We start from the raw sequence: 18,172 nt of genomic DNA on the forward strand, positions 1-18,172 counted from the left end.
GCTGAGGGGGCCGGGTGCAGTGGCGCCTGACGGAGGAAGTGGGGGTTGGGGGGCTGGGGCGGAGCGAGGGGAAGGTGTGTTGGGGGGGGTCGTTGCTTGGGTGGGGGAGGGGGCGTCGAGGGGCGCGGGGTGAAGTTCAAAGCGTGGCGGGGTCGGTTCAGCCTGAGGGTAGGGGTGTCCAAAAGGGGATTAGGGTCTGACCAGGTTGTGAGGACAGGCCAGAGAGTTTCAGAGGCGAGTCTGGGTATCTCGAGGGGGCGCAGGGCAGCTGAGGCTAGTCGGAGAGTTAGGGGGGTTCAGGGCGAAGGGTTAGAAGCTAGAAGTGTGCGCGGCCCTGAGGTGGGGGTTGGGGGGAGCAAGGTGGCCGGGAGTGTGCAGTAAGTAGGTTGTGGGTGTATGCTCCTTCCAGTCTCCAGGTCACATTTACTCCTGTCCTTTTCTTCAAGATGGAGGGATCCTTGGGCCTGGCCCTTAACTGCTCTCCATGTACCCCCGGGAGGATTTGTGACCCTGTCCTGTTTGGAAAAACCCATGCTGCCCTCTTTTCCCTTTATGTGTAATTACGGTTGGATCATCTCTGTGCTTTGCTCAGATTCTCCTTCCTCCCTCTGGGGTTGAGGAGGAGGAGACACATCTGACCAATTAATGTGTGTTTGTGAAACAGGCAGCAGCAAACAGTCATTTCAGCTTCTAGGAATTAGGCTCACACAGGGTGGAGAGATCAGAGCCCTTCAGGGGGAATATTTCAGAACAAATCACAGATGATTAAATTCTGTAAGAAACAGCTTCCTACCTAAATGGGAAAGATGGGGGAGAAAGCCTGTCTGTTTCCAGCCATGTGTCCAGAGCCCCAGGGGTTGAGGAGAGTCCCCAATCCCCCACAGGCCTCTCTTTTCTGTACTAGGCTTTGCTCTGCAGCCTTGAGTTAATTTCACCCCTGCTGCTTTGTCTTGGGGGAGGGAGTGCTGGTTTAGGCTGTTGTGTGGAGATGACTGTTCTGCTGCCACACACAATAGTCTGTGTCATTTTATCGAGAGTGCTACCCCAGGGCTGAGAACTGCTGCTGCAGAGATAAACCGGTCCCTCTCACCCGCCTATTGTGTACACAGTGAAGGTCATAGGTTCAAGTCTTGTCTGAGAGCTTTGGATATGCTCCATCTCCCAGGCTTCTCAGTGCCATTTTCTTCCTTTTCCAGACTGGGGCTTGCCATTGGAGGAGGCCAGACAGAAAGGCTCTTCTTTTTGAGTGAGGAACAATGCAGAGCTCATTGGCACACATTTTTCAAAAGAATAGGGGATGCCAGCCATGTTGTGCCTGCCTCTTTGGCTAGCCTGTACTAAGTTGTGGAGGAATAGTGTCTGGCAGACTCAATCCCAATGTTTGTGTGAGACCTTTAAGGAAGAAGACTCCAAGCGGAGGTTTCCACTCTTGTTTGAACCATCATATTTAATTATTTTTGTAGAGATAGGACCCTCAACAATGATTTTTGTTTGTTTAGCAATACCACTGAAAACCTTTGCAAGGTTAAGATAGGGAGTCAAGGACCAAGTACCTTTTTAATGGTGACTTCCTGGTCAGTAATAATTGCACAACAAAAAAGCCACAGAATTTGCCTATCTGGGCAAGGGCTGTGGAAACAAAACTTCCCTTTTAATCTTTATTTTAATTTTGATTTAAAGAGGTGACTTGCTCATTATGCAGGTGAAATTGGTCAAAGTGATGAACATAAAAATCATCTGAGGTCTTGGGAGTAGTTAATGAGAGAGAAGGATGAGAACAAGCTAGAAGAAACTCTATCCTTGTAAATATCTCATAGAAGTGCCCAGGTAGTATTTAGGTATTACTAGTTGTGTAAGAAATTATTTGGGATTAGAAAGGAGGTTTCCTTTTAGGATATTAAAACTTTTCTTTAAGAAAAGATTAGAAAGCAGATTCATGGTGAGAAGGCAGTTGCCCACAATGCACTATGCACACAATAGCCAGCCATATCCTGTAGGTATTGTTGAATAGGAACTTTAGCCTTTGGTTTTGGGAGAGGTCTTTCTGAGGTGTTGAGTCTGACTATGTTGTGTCCCTCATTACTTTATTTCAGTGAGTTTCTTAAAATGATCACTTGCCACTTAGGTGTTGGGCTTTGTTGGGAGGGAACATGTTCTAGGTGACAAAACTCTTAAAGTCTTAACTAGAAGTGTTGTCTGTCGCTAGGCTATTTCCAACTATCTGTCCTTGGCCTCTGAGTGAAGCCTCAGCTAAACTGAGTCCAAAGCATTTTGCTCATGGGTTGTGGACCTTCATTCTGAATCCTGTCAGGTGACACCGAAAGCAGAAGCCTCATTCAGTTTGCCCTGATTAGATTTAGTGGTTTCAGAGTTGGGCCCTTGTCACAAGGAGTCTTTATGAGTCTTCTGATGGTGACCATCTTTCAGAGAGTACTTTGGTTTTCCTGGTAGAAAATGTTTGTGAGAGGTCTAGATAGCTGGGCAGAGTAGTGCTTATTTTGTGTGAGGATATAGGAGCATAATTTTGGCTCCTGGTAGTGATTATGCTGCAATTAGCATATAGCAACTAAACGACTGGAACAGGATGATTTGTTGAGGAGTTTAGTGATTGCTCTGTCGAGTAGAAGTGCCATTCCTTATTTATTTGACTCCGAACACTGCTGCCTGGGCTCAGCCATGGAGTCTTAAGAAGTACAGGGATGATGTGAGAACTCCAGAAGTTCTCCCTCTCTCATTACTGCCAGGCACCATAGCACTTTCCACTGCCACTTTCTCCTGCTACAAAGGTGGCTGAGCAATTGTTATTTCCCTTGTGGAAAACCAGTCATGGGTGGGAATACTGCCAGACAGATGGGGCCACTCTGAGATAAGGCTGCCTTATGTTGTGTGGCAAGTTTTCTTTTCAGCAGCTGAATTCTCACTTCTGCTTGATTTTTAAAAACCCCTTTCCTTTAAGAAACAAAGGACAACAAGAATAAAACCCCACCAAATACAAAATCACATAGTGCGCTAAATGTGTCCTCGTGGTATCTCTCATAAAAGTTGGCTGTGACAGACAAAAATGAAGATCAGTGATGCTGATTGGCAGGTTCTGGGCCCACTAAGTGTCAGTGAAGGACTCTTTTCACTAGGGAACAGGTAATTCACTGAAGCACCTGCCTAGCTGGGCATGTGGAATTGGCAGCAGCTGTGCAGCTGAAGAGGGATTATTGAGCAGGTGGTTAAAGAATCACATGCCGCAGTGACAAGAAAATACTGGGTCTTCCGTGGTTTAGGTTCAGTTTGTATGTGTGAAATTGCTCTTTGTTTCACACTTCTTAATGCCTGATACAGGTTTGTTAGTGAGATGATAATGGAAAGGAGAAAAGAGATTCTTCTTTCTCTGTGTTTCTTTTTAGATTTCTGACTAGCATGCCTTAGATACGGTCTTAGCCGGCCCTATTGTATTTCTGTGATTTCTGGCTTTATGCCCTATGAATGGGAAGGAAATAGTGGTAATTCAGTTTTCTAGTGCTTGTTTATTAGGGGGAAATGGGAAGGAGAAAATTCTTTGCTTTCAGTGTGGTGAAAAAGGTTTAGTCCACTGGGAAGATACCCAGCAGATTTTATGCAAAGGATATAATTGACTTTTTGTGTAGGTCTACCTGACATGCCTCACTCAAGAAATTTGCATGTGTTTTTATTTTATGAATGCAAATCTCCACATGAAGTGTGCATCTCTTCATTTGTTCCATTTTTTCCCTCCCAGTACCTTTATAACTCTTTCTCTGGCATTAAGATTAACATCACTTGTTAGAGTCAAATCACCCAGGACCAAATCATATTAAGGAAATACTTCAGCTACATATTTATCTTAAAAACAAGTATAGCATTTCGTCTAACTTGGAAGAGGACTATTTTTAGGCTTTTTGCAAATTCCCTGGTTTTTCTTATAGGTTACTATCATCATCTTCCATTAATATGTATGTTTTTTCACATCTTCATGCCACTCTAATAGGCAGTGCCAAAGAACCTGAAATGTACAAGCAAGTAGTAACTTGGGTGTTTTATTTTCTGACTTTTTAGTGCCTTCCAGTCATTTTCTGTGTAAGGTCAACAGGCTGTGTGCTCCTATTGAATCTCCATCTCTTTCTCTCTTTCCGCCCTCTCTCTCATTGAACTCACTGGGTATTAACAGTTGATTGAAGGAAAATAAGTGATATTAACTGTTTTAGAGTTCAGAAACCCCTTTTCTAAGTGGAGTGAAGGCACTATTTGTCAGACAGCGAGAGAGATTTAGATACATAGATCAATTGATTGATTTAGAGGAAAGGGAGGCAACATAATGACTCTGAGGCAGGGCCAGTGGACCACTGAAAGGGACATTTGCAATAATCTGCTTAAACCTAGTTTGTAACCTAGCTTTAAGTAGGAGCCTAACAGTTATTTGTATAGTATTCTCTTCTGGGAAAGAATTTAAACTTAATCTGTTTGACTATATGAAGCCATCACAGTTGTTTGTTTGTTTTAAACTGTTCATATATCACCATATACTTTCCTAGCATTTTCAGTAGTTTGCTTTCTCATGCTTTTTCCCCTCCCCCATCTCTCATCCTAGTTCCCTGCTCTGAAGACTTCTCCAGCAGCTTGGAAACACTCTAATTACTGTAGCTATTATAGTCACAACCCAGATCTTCCACCTCCTTCCCACTCACCCTTTCTATCTTCCTTCCCCCTCCCCTTGCTCTAGCAGCAGGAGTTGAACTGCAGTCTCATGAGCACAGTCAGATCTATGAATGAGCTTTATATCTTGTCAAGGCAGAACTCCAGATCCAACAGGGCTGATTTTTCATGGTCCTCTTGCTGTTTGTTCTTGGATCAGAGTCCCAGAAATAAGAGATGGCAAATACCTATTAGGTCATATCTAGTCCATCACTCAGGAGCAAACCTCCGATCTTTCTCTTGTCTCTGTGAGAATTTTTTCCTTCTTTCTTTTGCAGGTGAGAGCTGTCTGATGCCAGACAGGCTCTGAAACTGCCTTCTTTTATTGTGCTCTCTGGTCATTAGTGTATGGCCAACTTTGCTCTCTCGGATTTTTATTCTTACACCGTTTTCAGGATTACTTGCTCCCAGCAATATCTCTACCCTCTTCAACTTCAGTCCTTTTTGATTGTTGGCACCACATTTATGGGTTCCTTTACTACCACCAGTTATCTGTATCAAAAGTTCTCATTTTTCAAACCATTGCCACTAGGATCATGTGGCATTGTCTTAAGGAGGTACATTTGACAGAAGCACAGGACGTGCATGCTAGCAAGTAGTAAATAGAATGTTTCAGAAAATATGTGCACAGTTGTGCCCTTAAGAAACCCCTATACTGTATGAATAAATACTGTTGCTTTCTGTTTAAATTGGGGTACTTCCTGTTCTAACCTTTGTTCTCCCTAGCTGGATGAATTTTATTTTTTGTGGCTTAATTACAGTTGAGTTATTGTCTGATTTAAGAGTGTTATGTTTTCTTTGCTAATATAGCTTTTCAAAGCATAGCGTGGGGTGTCATTCAACCCTGGTTCTCATCACTATTGTGCCTCTGACGAGCTGTGTGACCTTGTGCTAGTCACTCCACTGTTTTCAAAAAGTTCCTTATTTGTAAAATGAGTACATTAAACAAGATCATCTCTTAAGATTCCATTTAGCTGTAGAATTTTATGATACTAAGATTGCAATGGAAGAACAGGACACATTGCTTGACATAAGTGAGCAGTTTTTTTATTACTGTGTCAAAAATATAGTCTGTACACAGAAATGCTAATGAGTACAGCCTTAGTTCCCTGGGGCTTGACCTTCACTCCTCTTTGATATGTTTGTAAAATATCCACTGTGTGTTTTTTACCAGGCTGTTTTCTTTTAGAGGGTCTTATACTTTCATTCTGCAGGTTCATTTTTTTCTAGTCCACTCAAGCCATGGGTGTAGGAATCAGAAAGCTGTAGAAACAGAACTTCAGCTTATGAGAAGGAAATTGCACCTTGAAGGATTTGCCTAGATATCAATAAGAAGTAATTTTGTACGTTAAGTCAGCAATCTAAGATTTTGAAATCTCTTATGTCTGAAATCTTTGAGCCAGATGAGACTCATTGTAGGGGTAGGTTGGGTACTTTTGACCAGTCAGTAGATCACTTCCTTTGAATTAACTTCTTGGGATTATATATGGTTGCCAACTGTGTTTTGTTTGGAAAATAAAAAGATGTGATTTTTAATACCAAAAATGCTAAATTGATGACATTTGTTAAACTATGTATGACTAACAAGGAAGATCCTTGAAATACCCTTAGGGACTGAGGGATTGAAAGCTGGTAGGTGATTGTAGGAACTTTTGAATGGACAGTAATATTAAGAAATCTTTGCTTTCAAGCAGAGTAAAGGAATAAAATTGCATAATCAAGTTAATTCCCCAACTTAGGATTTTTATCGGCATTTCCTAGTTAATTCATGGATTTGGGACAATAGCAGCTGTTTGTTGAGAGTTAAGAAGATGGTGGTCTTTTAGTCTTTTCTTTCTTACCTTGTTAATATAACAACATCACATGTTTAATCTACCTTTGAACATTGGAAGAAGCTGTTTTTAAATTTACACTTGAAACATCCATCAGTCTGTAATAGAAAAATTTGGTGGATGGAACCGTTGTTTGTTTTGGACTCACAAAAAGTCTTGGGAGTGCTTTGCTTTGTTACCAGCCATCTTTAGCATATTACTAATTTGTAGGTAATCTGATGGTTATTTTTGGAAGTGTTCCATTTGAATATGAGATTTTAGGAAGATTAACATTAGAAATAGAAGTAGTTTTTGTAGATGAATTTTGTTTTGTTCTTTAAGTGTCCAGTGATGCATAGGCTATTGAATTGGAAAGTGGCCAGAGTATACACCATGCAACCCTTGGAAATGAAACTATACCATGAGTGAAATCCAGATCCTGGCAGGCCACACTGCATGATTGGTATTGCATTGTGTATTTGTACCTGTAGTTTCTTAGGCTGTAGTTCAGTCTTTGTAGGGGATGGCAGTGGTGTCTGTTCTATTCTGTGTACAAAGTACAGCTAGTGGGCTTTTGGCATGTTATCAACAATGTTCATAGCAACACTGCTTAGTGGAGCAGACTAGGTTTTGTTGGAATGAACTTTCATTTATGTGAGCAGAAGTGAATGTTTAAGAATGTACCTTCTAGGGACACCTGGGTGGCTCAGTCGGTTGAGCATCCGGCTTCAGCTCAGGTCATGATCTCACAGTTCATGGATTTGAGCCCCGTGTCAGCCTCTGTGCTGACAGCTAGCCTGGAGCCTGTCTTCGGATTCTGTGTCTCCCTCTCTCTCTGACCCTCCCCTGCTCACGCTGTCTCTCCCTGTCTCTGAAAAATAAATAAAACATTAAAAAAATTAGTTTTAAAAGAAATGTACCTTCTAAATTTCAGTTACAAATTCTGAGGTTTGATAATGAAACTCAGCATTTACCTTTGTTCTGAAACTGATGCTTCTGGAGCAGTCTTAAAGGGTAGTATCAGAAATGGAACTATAGGAAGAGAAACGGAATTGTGTGAATTGTGCAGCTAATGGAGTATATGAATCTTAAAGGTATACAAGGAAGAAGGAAAGTATTTCTATTTGACATCTGCTTTTAATTTTTTTTTATGTTTTTAATTTATTTTTGTGAGAGACAGAGAGACAGCGCAAGCAGGGGAAGGTCAGAGAGAGAGGGAGACACAGAATCTGGGGCACCTCCAGGCTCTGAGCTAGCTGTCAGGACAGAGCCTGATGCGGGGCTCGAACCCACATGCCCGTGAGATCATGACCTGAGCCAAAGCTGTATGTTTAACGGACTGAGCCACCCAGGCGCCCCTGACATCTCCTTTTGAATGTATCTCCAGTCTTTTGTTTCTGAAACTTGCCTACCCTTTTTTCTCCTAAGCATTACACTTCTTCCAGTTACCATGGCACAAAACTTTGAACTCTTATTTAGTTACTTTTCCTTAGTATCTCCTCTAATCATTCACTAAATTTGGATTCTTCTAGATACCTTGCCATTTATTTAGCTTTGCCTTTTCATCTGACCTCGTTCAGGCCTTCATCTGTATGTTATTGCAGTAACCTCATGATTAATGCCTCTTTCTGTATTCTGTACTACAGACTACCTCAATATTATTATAATTTTTATTCACTTAACTAAGTGTAAGGCCAGACATAGTCTCTGACCAACATTAACTGATAAGTGTGGTTATGAACTAAAGTGCTCTGAACAGAAAGGACTTGGTTCTAGAAGAGTATATAATAAGGAACCCCAGTGAAGTTGGGTTTTTTTTAAAGTTGTATTTAATATATATAGTTCTTTTGGATATATAATATATATTTCTGTTGGAATGGCCTTCCCTGCTCCAAAGTATTCAACTCCAAATCAGACCTTTCCTTCAACTTGCCCCCAAAATTCCATCTCCTTCCTGAAGCCTTTCTTAACGCTTTTCTTCCCATCCAGTTATCTCCCGAGTTGATTTCATTTTCCTCTGTATTTCCCTAACTCTTTGCTAAGATTTTTGTTACAGTACTTGATCACACATTGTCTTTAATTATAGTTATTTGTGAATATATTTTTTTCCTCCTCCATTCTGAACTGCATTAGACACCTCTGTCTCCTCTGTTCCTCATGGCTTCTAGCCCAGTGCTTTGAATATAACTTTATGTTTAATTAATGCTTGCTGAATTGAATTGGAATTTGATTTTTGAAAACAGAAACTTCTTGTAATTTTTTTCAGGCCTCCTTTTACGCTAAGGTAACTCTCATTCAATGCATTTTATCCTAAACCGAATAACCTAGGAACAAGGCAGATGATGAAAACTTTCAGAAATCCTTCAGACTCAAGGACAAGCATTTGTTGCTTTTACTGCCTGCAGCAGTGCTGTGGTTCCATATATCCTAGTTGATGGAAGACTTTGGGGAGGGGGAGTAGTAGTACATGGCAGGTGGAGGCAACGTAGGTCAGACATGGGAACCAGATTGGTTCTGCTAGAGGAATATAGGCACTGTTGGCCCCTCTGGGTCTTGTTGACCTCTGGAAGGTCTTTAGTTTTTCTTATTTACCTCTTTGATTCCATAAATATTTACTGGATTCATAGTATAATATGAGGTCCTATTCTAGCTGCTAAAGATCTACCAGTGAACAAAATAGACACACACACACAAAAATCCCAACCTCATGGAGCTTATCTTTTAACAGAAGGATATAACATATCCATATCAGCATAATAAATAATTATATATTATTAAGAAGCTGATAAATGATATGAGATAAAATAGAGCATAGTAAAGGGGATTAGTGAGTGTGGAGGGGGGATTGGTGAGAGAGGTTGGGAGGGGTATAATACGCCTTAAGTAAGATGGTCTTTGAAGGGTGGGGTGTTGGTGTGTTACTGGTTGGTAGGCAGTTTGCTGAGGTTGTTGCATGCTGTTCTGCCCAGCAGAAAGAGCCACTGTCTGCAGTTGTTCCAAAGAGTCCATCTGACATAGAGGGGGAAATAGCTACTCCTTATGTTCTTTTCTCCTGGCCGCTCCACTGGCTGGCATTCCTGGAAGTTAATCATGGTGAAAATTGCAGTCAGTCATGTCTGGAAGACACCAGGGATAGAACTGGAAGCCCTGTAGCCAGTTCCCTGAGGGGTGGGATTTACTCTTCTGCTGACTGGGTCTTGGATGCCTAGACTAATGGGTGAGGTAGGTCTCTGAGTCATCTCCTTCCTCAAGGGAAAAAGCCCAATATCATGACCTTTCTGGTGAGGCCTCAGCAACTTTAGGGTAGTTCTTTAAAAATAAGCTTTAACGGAGTGTACACTCTGCTCCCAGCTTAAAAACTGAATTTTTAGGTTTGTGATGTTTCAACTTCCTCTCACCACATTGCTCACTGTGTTCTGGAAGTCTCATACCTAATGCATTAGCCTGAGGTTGAAGATGCTCTCTTGTTTGACTTGTGTACTGTAAATTTTCTTATATTTTCCTTGCTTGTCCTTTTCTGTCCCTTCTGTTTTGTTATTTTTCTTGTTACCTTTTTGTTCTTTGCTTACACAAAGCTGATAGGAAACAGAAATCCCTTAGGTCACACTGCCACTTTGGCAGTAATTGGCTGGAAGCTAAAATTCCTACCTAATATAAAAGAAATGCTGTGCCTTATTTCTGTCCTTGGGTTACGTAGAACGCAGCTTGTGGACATCAGGCTCTCAGCTGGTTATACTGTATGCTATTTGAGGTAGCTGAGGTGCATGGTACCTGAACACTATTTTTAGTAATTTAGACATCAGCTGGTGCCATTGCAGTGTGCAGGGAGACCTATCTACTATTCCATAAAAATGTGTTCTCTTTGAAATACAATTTTAGAATAAAAGTTCTTAATGAACTCAGGGCCATGCTAAGAAAAATCTGTTATTTTGGGCAGATGTTTCTAATGTTAGGTGGGCTCCTAAGCACATTTCACATGGCTTGTCTCTGAATTTGTTGTATATCAAACTTGAAATCATAGATTCTCACTACATGTACTTAAATGATGTAATAATATAATATTGATATTGTAGACACTTTAAGGCCGGCAGCTGTTAATTCAAGTGTATTTTTTTTTTCTTTAGTGGTTGGATCTCCATTTAATTGACCAAGTTGTATTGCTTTATTAGTTAAAAATACCTTAACAGCCTTAACACAGCTTAGGTTGCTAGTAAAAACTTTTTTTTTTAAGCAGTAATGTTTCTGTGGTTTGTATTAGTTGGCCCTTCCAGTCCTAGCAGAGCTAGAAATCCTGGCAGTGTGGATTTCAGATGAGTTCCATAACACTGTCTGACAGAGGGAGAAGTGCAGGGCAGTGTTTGGCAATATTGTTTCTCTTGAGCCTTTACATAAGAAAGAAATTCAGTTTTAACAAGGTCACATTGGGGTAGGTGACATAGCGGTGAAGTGACATTTTCTTCCAGCAACAGATCTGTAATATGTTTTACCTGAATGTGTGATCTGAAGCATTAGATTTATTTAAAGGTGTTACTGACATAAACATGATTAGTGCCATTTCTGTCATCCCTATATAAATTTTTTTCCCTTCTTTCTTGGTAGGCAAAATAATGATACAGTAATTTAATTCACATCTCAGGTACTTGATGGAAGGAGACTAATCGTTGAAATGTGGTGCTGCTAGACTCTGCACTTGGTAGGAGGGATAGAGACAGCAAGGTACTACATTTTTATAAGGATTGAAATCCTTGCTTAAATAAAAATGAAATGTTCTTAATCTAAATAATATGACTGAGTTGAAACTATTCAAGGAGATTAAAGAAGCTGCAAAATTAGGCCAGATGATAATAATATGGAATTTATTTTTACATAGATTGGTTAAATACCTCATTGGTAGCAAATGTGAAATGTTATTTTGAGATAGACAAACTGCTTCAGCTGGCAGTTTTAGAACCTACAAAGTGAAGAAAGAAACTATTTTAATTTGAGGAGCAAAGAAGAATTGATAAAGATTTCTGTAGGTCAACACTATTTAATAGTAGTCCTATCTTGTCCCTTTTCCTCCCAGCCAACTGGGAAGCCTCAAGAATTAACTGTACTAGCCCTTATGTACCTGGTAGCACCACTCCTGTGGTGGACTGTGTGCACTCATTTTACCAGCCAGGAAATTAAATTGTCTCATGTAATTCTCAACCAAACAAAAAATAGTAATCATATATTGATTAAGTTCAGCATTCTTTAGGGCGAGGAGAACAAAATCTACCACATGGGGATTCAGCGTTAAGAAATTGAGCTATGATCAAGTATGTACATTAGGAAAAGTAGAAAGAAAGATTTATGTATTTTTAAAATACATTTTTTAAAGCTTTCTCTTTTTTAAAATATATTTTTAAGAGAGAAGGAGAGAGACAGAGTATGAATAGAAGGAGGAGCAGAGAGAAAGAGGGAGACACAGACTCTGAAGCAGGCTCCAGGCTCTGAGCTGTCAGCAAAGAGCCAGACACAGGGCTAGAACTCACGAGCCACGAGATCATGCCCTGAGCCGAAGTTGAATACTTGCCCAACTGAGCCACCCAGGCACCCCTGAAAGCTTTCTCTCTCTCTCTCTCTTTTTTTTTTTTGACATTTTTAAATGTTTATTTATTTTGAGAGAGAGAGTGCATTAGCAGGGGAGGGGCAGAGAGAGAGAGAGAGGGAGAGAGAAAATCCCAAGCAGGCTCCATACTATCCGTGCAGAGCCCGGTGTTGGGCTGAAACTCCCAAACCATAAGATCATGACCTGAGCAAATATAGAGAGTCAAGCACTTAACCAACTAAGCCACCAGGTGCCCCAGAAAGAAATATTTTAGAAATCAATTAACTCACTGGCAGTTTAAATGCTTAAATATCATCGTATTAGAAGTCCACATTAAAAGAAAGCTAGGGATCAAAAGGACCATACAAAACAGATGGTGATTTGGCATAGTCTTACAGGCTGTGGAGAGAAGAAATCAGAAACATTTTTAATCAAGGCCAAAGAATCCCACAAAGTGACGATGGGTGAGTGCCACTTAGAAATTAGGTGAAAGAAAAAAAAGATGAATTCGATAAGCCTCTTTGCACAGCACATGGTAAGAGTTTCCTGTTTGTTTTTATTTTTTTAAGAGGACATAGGGGGCGCCTGGGTGGCTCAGTCGGTTAAGCCTCTGACTTTGGCTCAGGTCAGATCTCACGTCTGTGGGTTCGAGCCCCGCGTCAGGCTCTGTGCTGACGGCTAGCTCAGAGCCTGGAGCCTGCTTCCAGTTCTGTGTCTCCTTCTCTCTCTGCCCCTCCCCCTCTCATGCTCTGTCTCTCTCTGTATCAAAAATAAATAAAACATTAAAAAAAAAAAGAGGACATATTAAAAATGGAAAGGCAGCTAGAAAATTGGTAAGAGTACTTGATTATGGTGTAAGGATCTATTCAGGGATGGAAACATTAGAGAATTTCCACTTCTGTTTTTTCCTCACCACCCAAGCATATTAAAATTTCCAGGTCAAATGATGATAGATACTTAACTTTTTTGTTTCTAAGTAGAACATGAATTAATCTTTTTCAAAGCAAGAGAAGTATGGAAAAATATAAAGTTGTTCCAGGAATAATCCCAGAAATGTGAACATTTATTGTTCCCAACACGTTTTTCTCCCAGCTGCCTAGGCTTTTCTTGACCAAATCAATAAGCTTGATTAGATCAAGTGCATCTACCCAAGATTTTAGAACTCAAGGATAAACTATGAATCTCTTAGTGAAAATATATTACTTCAGTTTAAATGTGTCATGGTTACTACACTAAGGGACTGGTGTCGATTTTCAAATGTGATTTTGTCCATAAGAAGGGTTTGGAGGTGGAGAGACTAAAAGCTATATTGGAAAATTGATAAAATATAAATTAAAGTTTGAGTTGACTTGGTAGTATTCATATAACTTATTGGGGCTAAGGTAATAAGTTAGTTTACAATAAGAAATTGCTTATGACAAATCATTAACAGTTGTATGGGGACAGAGTTGTTACCAGTGGACATTGTTTATTTTGAAAAGATTTGTTAAAGTTAGGCCAAGGCTATTTAAATTTTTTTTTAATGTTTCTTTATTTTTGAGAGACAGAGACAATGCGAGCAGGGGAGGGTCAGAGAGAGAGGATGATTCAGAATTTGAAGCAGGCTCCAGGCTGTGAGCTGTTAGCACAGAGCCCAACGCGGGGCTGGAACTCACGAACCGTGAGATCATGCCACCCAGGCGCCCCAGGCCAAGGCTATTTAAAAACTTTAGTCATGGAATGGGAGAAAATGTTTTGTTGTGCATTAACAAACTGACTTTCTGACAGTGAATACTTTTATAGGTCCATAGTTCCTTCTCTGCACTTCTAAAACTCGAAAGCTCTAAAAACTGAGCTTTTGTAAGGTAGGCAAAAACCTGATTTCAACTATTAATTAAGAGGCTACTTTTAGTCTTTTTTTTTTCTTTTCTTTTTGGTTCTGTTTCAAGTAAAGATTCAACTTTGTATGGCATATCAAGGAGCTTGTGTTAGGGTGCAGTCCCCATTTGTACTGAGAGTATTACACTGTATATGGTATATTAATTAGCTCAGTCTTTTACAGGTGAAACAACTGAGGCTCAAACAAGTGCAGTGCCTTGCCTGAGATTGTTACACATCTAAGGGAGAATAAAGATAGGATTGAGATTTTCTGTCTCTTCCCTAGTTTTATTTTGTTTTGTTTTTTTCCATTGTACTGCGCTGGTTCCTCAACATTACATCCAGAAATCATGGGTAAGTTCTAGGTAGAAGAGTTTAAGCAATAACATTCATCTTATTTGACCTTCTAATAAATGTTCTACGTGACATATTCAGATTTCCCCATGAGATTAAGCTCTTTTAGATAGATTCCCAAATTGTATAGATTATAAACTTCAGGAATATCTTAGGGTTGTGTGTGTTGGGGGTGAAAATTAGAAGACGAGTTTTAATGTACACAAGTGTTACATTTAAGAAGAGGTAGAGGGGCGCCTGGGTGGCTCAGTCGGTTAAGCCTCCGACTTTGGCTCAGGTCAGATCTCACGTTCATGGGTTCGAGCCCCATGTCAGGCTCTGTGCTGACAGCTAGCTCAGAGCCTGGAGCCTGTTTCCAGTTCTGTGTCTCCTCCTCTCTCTGTGCCTCCCCCTCTCATGCTCTGTCTCTCTCTGTATCAAAAATAAAGAAAACATTTAAATAAAATTAAAAAAAAGAAGAGGTAGAAAGTCTGGACCACTTTCTTAGCCTGAGTAACTTGACTTCTGGCTAGGACTTGTAACCCCCAAAGAAGACTAGAAGACTAGGAATCTTGGTTAGCTATTCCTAGAAAAATTAGCTCATTGTGCTGCTAGGGAAATGGTGGGCATCTTTAGGAAGAAAATCAGAAGTCAGTAAAGATAAAAATAAATTTCCCTCAGCAAAACCAAGGTTTATGTTTGTGATAACTGTGTGTGTGTGTTCTGCTTATCCATAAGAAATACACACCAGAGTTGTTGACCAAAAGAGATAAAAGCTTTAAGATGTATCAAAAAACTTCATCTTTTAAAGACAGAATATTACCAAATCCTATCAAGTGATGAGAAGAACATACAGACATTTATTTACCAGGTCTTTAGATCCTGTATTGGATAGAGAGCACTCTTTCAAGTCAGAAATAAATTTAGCTTAATTATGGGTGTTCTTATCAATAGTAAATAAATAAAATACCTAAAAGTAGAAATTAAAAATAAAAATAAGATCAAGAAAGTTTCTGTGTTTGATTTTTTGTTTCAGTGATTTCTTAATTAACCTTTTTATTTTGAGATAATCGTAGAATCTCCTGCGGTTGTAAGAATAATATAGAGGAATCCCTCATACCCTTTACTGAGTTTCCCCAATGGTCATATTTTGTAAAACTATATAATACAATATCACAACCAGGTATTGACATTGATACAATCCACCTATCTTGTTCAAATTTCTTCAGTTTCACTTGTACCCATTTATAAGTGTATATGTTTAGTTCTGTGAAGTTTTATTATCTTTTTAATAATTTTTTTAATAATTTATTTTTGAGATAGAGAGACAGAGCACGAGTGGGTGGGGGTCAGAGAGAGACACACAGAATCTGAAACAGGCTCCAGGCTCTGAGCTGTCAGTACAGAACCCACAAACCATGAGATCATGACCTGAGCTGAAGTCGGCTGCTTAACCGACTGAGCCACCAAGGCGCCCCTGTGCACTTTTATTATTACCACAGTCAAGATACAAAACAGTTTTATCACCACAAAGGTCCCTCACAATTCCCTTTTATAACCACATCTACCTCACTTCTGCTGCCCCTCCTCCCATCTCTGACAAGATTTTTTTAAAAATATTCATTCACTCATTAATTCACTTATGTTGAGACAGAGCTTGTGAGGAAGAGAAGGGCGGAAAGAGTAGGGGAGACAGAACTCATGAACTATAACATCATGACCTGAGCCAATATCACGAGTCAGACACTTAACTGACTGAGCTACCCAGGCACCCCTACCATAAAATTTTTGATAAATTACCGGATTAACACATTCATGATAATCTATTAAGTGAATCCAGGGCTTTGGGGGAGGGGGGGTTTATCCTTTTTATAAAATTATTTCAGGATGTGTTTTTTAAATCAAATAATATACTTTTTAATTTTTGTCTTTCCATGAACAGATTTGAAAGTCAAGTAGTACTATGTCTTTTAATGAAAATCAGTTATTTATTTTTTGTACCTTTCCACCGCCAAGTCTTACTCCCAATAGTCAACAGCTTTACATGTTTTAAGTCTTTTTCTTAGATTTACTCCTATATCTAAATAATAATATACTTTCCAACTGTTTTCTCCTTATCAAATCCCCTTAGTAGAGTTGTATCACAAGTTTTGGTTAAATCATTATTCATTATTCATTGTGTTGAGTACATATTGTTTACTATTGAGCCATTTAATATACTATTACAGGTTTTTGTACAATTTTTGTCTTTTCCAGGATTTAATATCATTCATTACCTTTATTTTGGTTTGTATCATTAATTTTTTTCAGATTCTTCATCAGATCTGTAAATCTAACAATATAGTGAAACAAAGGATAATGCTTAACTAGTTAGCTTCTTCCTTTCTTTTCCTTTTTCTTTCTTTCCATTCCCTTAAATGTCCTAGCCTATTAAGATTGATGTCATGATTCCTTTTTTTTTTTAATGTTTATGTATTTATTTTAAGAAAGAGAGAGAAAGAAAGAAGGAAAGAAAGGAAGAAAGGAAGGAAGGAAGGGAGTGGGGAAGGGGCAGAGAGAGGGAGAGAGGGAAGGAGAGAGAGAATTCCAAACAGACTTCATGTGGTCAGTGCTGAGCCCGGCATGGGGCTTGATCCCACCAACCGAGAGCTGATGACCTGAGCTGAAATCAAAAGTCAGATGCTTAGCTGACTGAACCACCCAAGCACCCTGATGCCATGATGCCTTTTTACCATAATTGCATGAAATGCTGCTTTAGGAGCAGGAATGCAGCTCTCTTGTTGATGGGTATTTACTGTTTTACTATTTTTTAAAATTATAATGTGCATGTAATAAAATGCATTAAATATACTAATTTTAAGTGTAGAGCTCAGTTTTTACATATTTGTACAGCCATATAACCACCATCTAGTTCAAGATAGAGAACATTTCCAGCCCCACAGAATTCCCTCATGCTTCTTCCTAGTCATTAACCACCTCCACAGACAGGACCATTTTCTTGACTTCTGTCATCTTTGATTTATAGCTGTTTAAAATGTAGAAAACTAAGTGGTTTAAGTCTGATATAATTTACCATACATTTATGTATATAAATGAAGACTCTCAGGAGTTGGTTATGTCCAGAACACCTGATCTGTGTACTAATCCTATTTTGGGAAGCAGCTGTGTTGTGTATGAATGAGACTATTTGAAGGTTAAGACAGTACTCAGGTGCACATTGGTATTTTAAAAAATACAAAGACTTTTGTTTATTAGCTTCCCCTGGGACTCATTTTTTTCCATTTAAATTTTAGTCAACATACAGTGCAATGTTGGTTCAGAAGTAGAATTCAGTGATTTGTGACTTAAATACAACACTCAGTGCTCATCACAAGTATCTTCCTTAGTATCCATCACCCATCTAGCCCCGTCTCCCACCCACCTCCCTCCATCAACCATGTTTGTTCTTTGTCATTATCATATCTTGTGGTTTCGTTTCCCTCTCTTCTCTTCCTGCGCCCCACCCCATATGTTCATGTATTTTGTTGCCGTTTTTTGTTTTTTTAAATTTTTATTTATTTAATTTTTAAATTTATTTGTTTTGAGAGAGAGCAAGCAGGGTAGGGACACACAGGGGAGAGAGAGAATTCCAAGGAGGTTGCATACTGTCAGTGCAGAGCCTGATGCTGGGCTTGAACCCATGAACTGTTGAGATCATAACCTGAGCCAAAATCAAGAGTTGGACTCAACCAAATGTACCCCTAAAATTTTATTTATTTTGAGAGAGAGAGAGGGAGAGAGAGAATCCCAAGCAGGCTGTGTGCTGTCAGCTCAGAGCTCAGTGGAAGGTTCGGTCCCACAAACCATGAGATCATGAGCTGAAATCTAAAGACTCAGATGCTCAACTGACTAAGCAACT

General features: G+C 39.6%; 1 protein-coding gene across 1 annotated transcript in view; it reads left to right on the plus strand.

Annotated features, from left to right (window-relative positions):
• ZNF609 (zinc finger protein 609) overlaps positions 1–18,172 on the plus strand; it is a 212,111-nt gene that overhangs the window by 431 nt on the left and 193,508 nt on the right. The gene's annotated exons all lie outside the window — the stretch shown is intronic.

The sequence above is a fragment of the Suricata suricatta genome, chromosome 9, assembly GCF_006229205.1.
Source record: "Suricata suricatta isolate VVHF042 chromosome 9, meerkat_22Aug2017_6uvM2_HiC, whole genome shotgun sequence".
Taxonomy (NCBI): Eukaryota; Metazoa; Chordata; class Mammalia; order Carnivora; family Herpestidae; genus Suricata; species Suricata suricatta.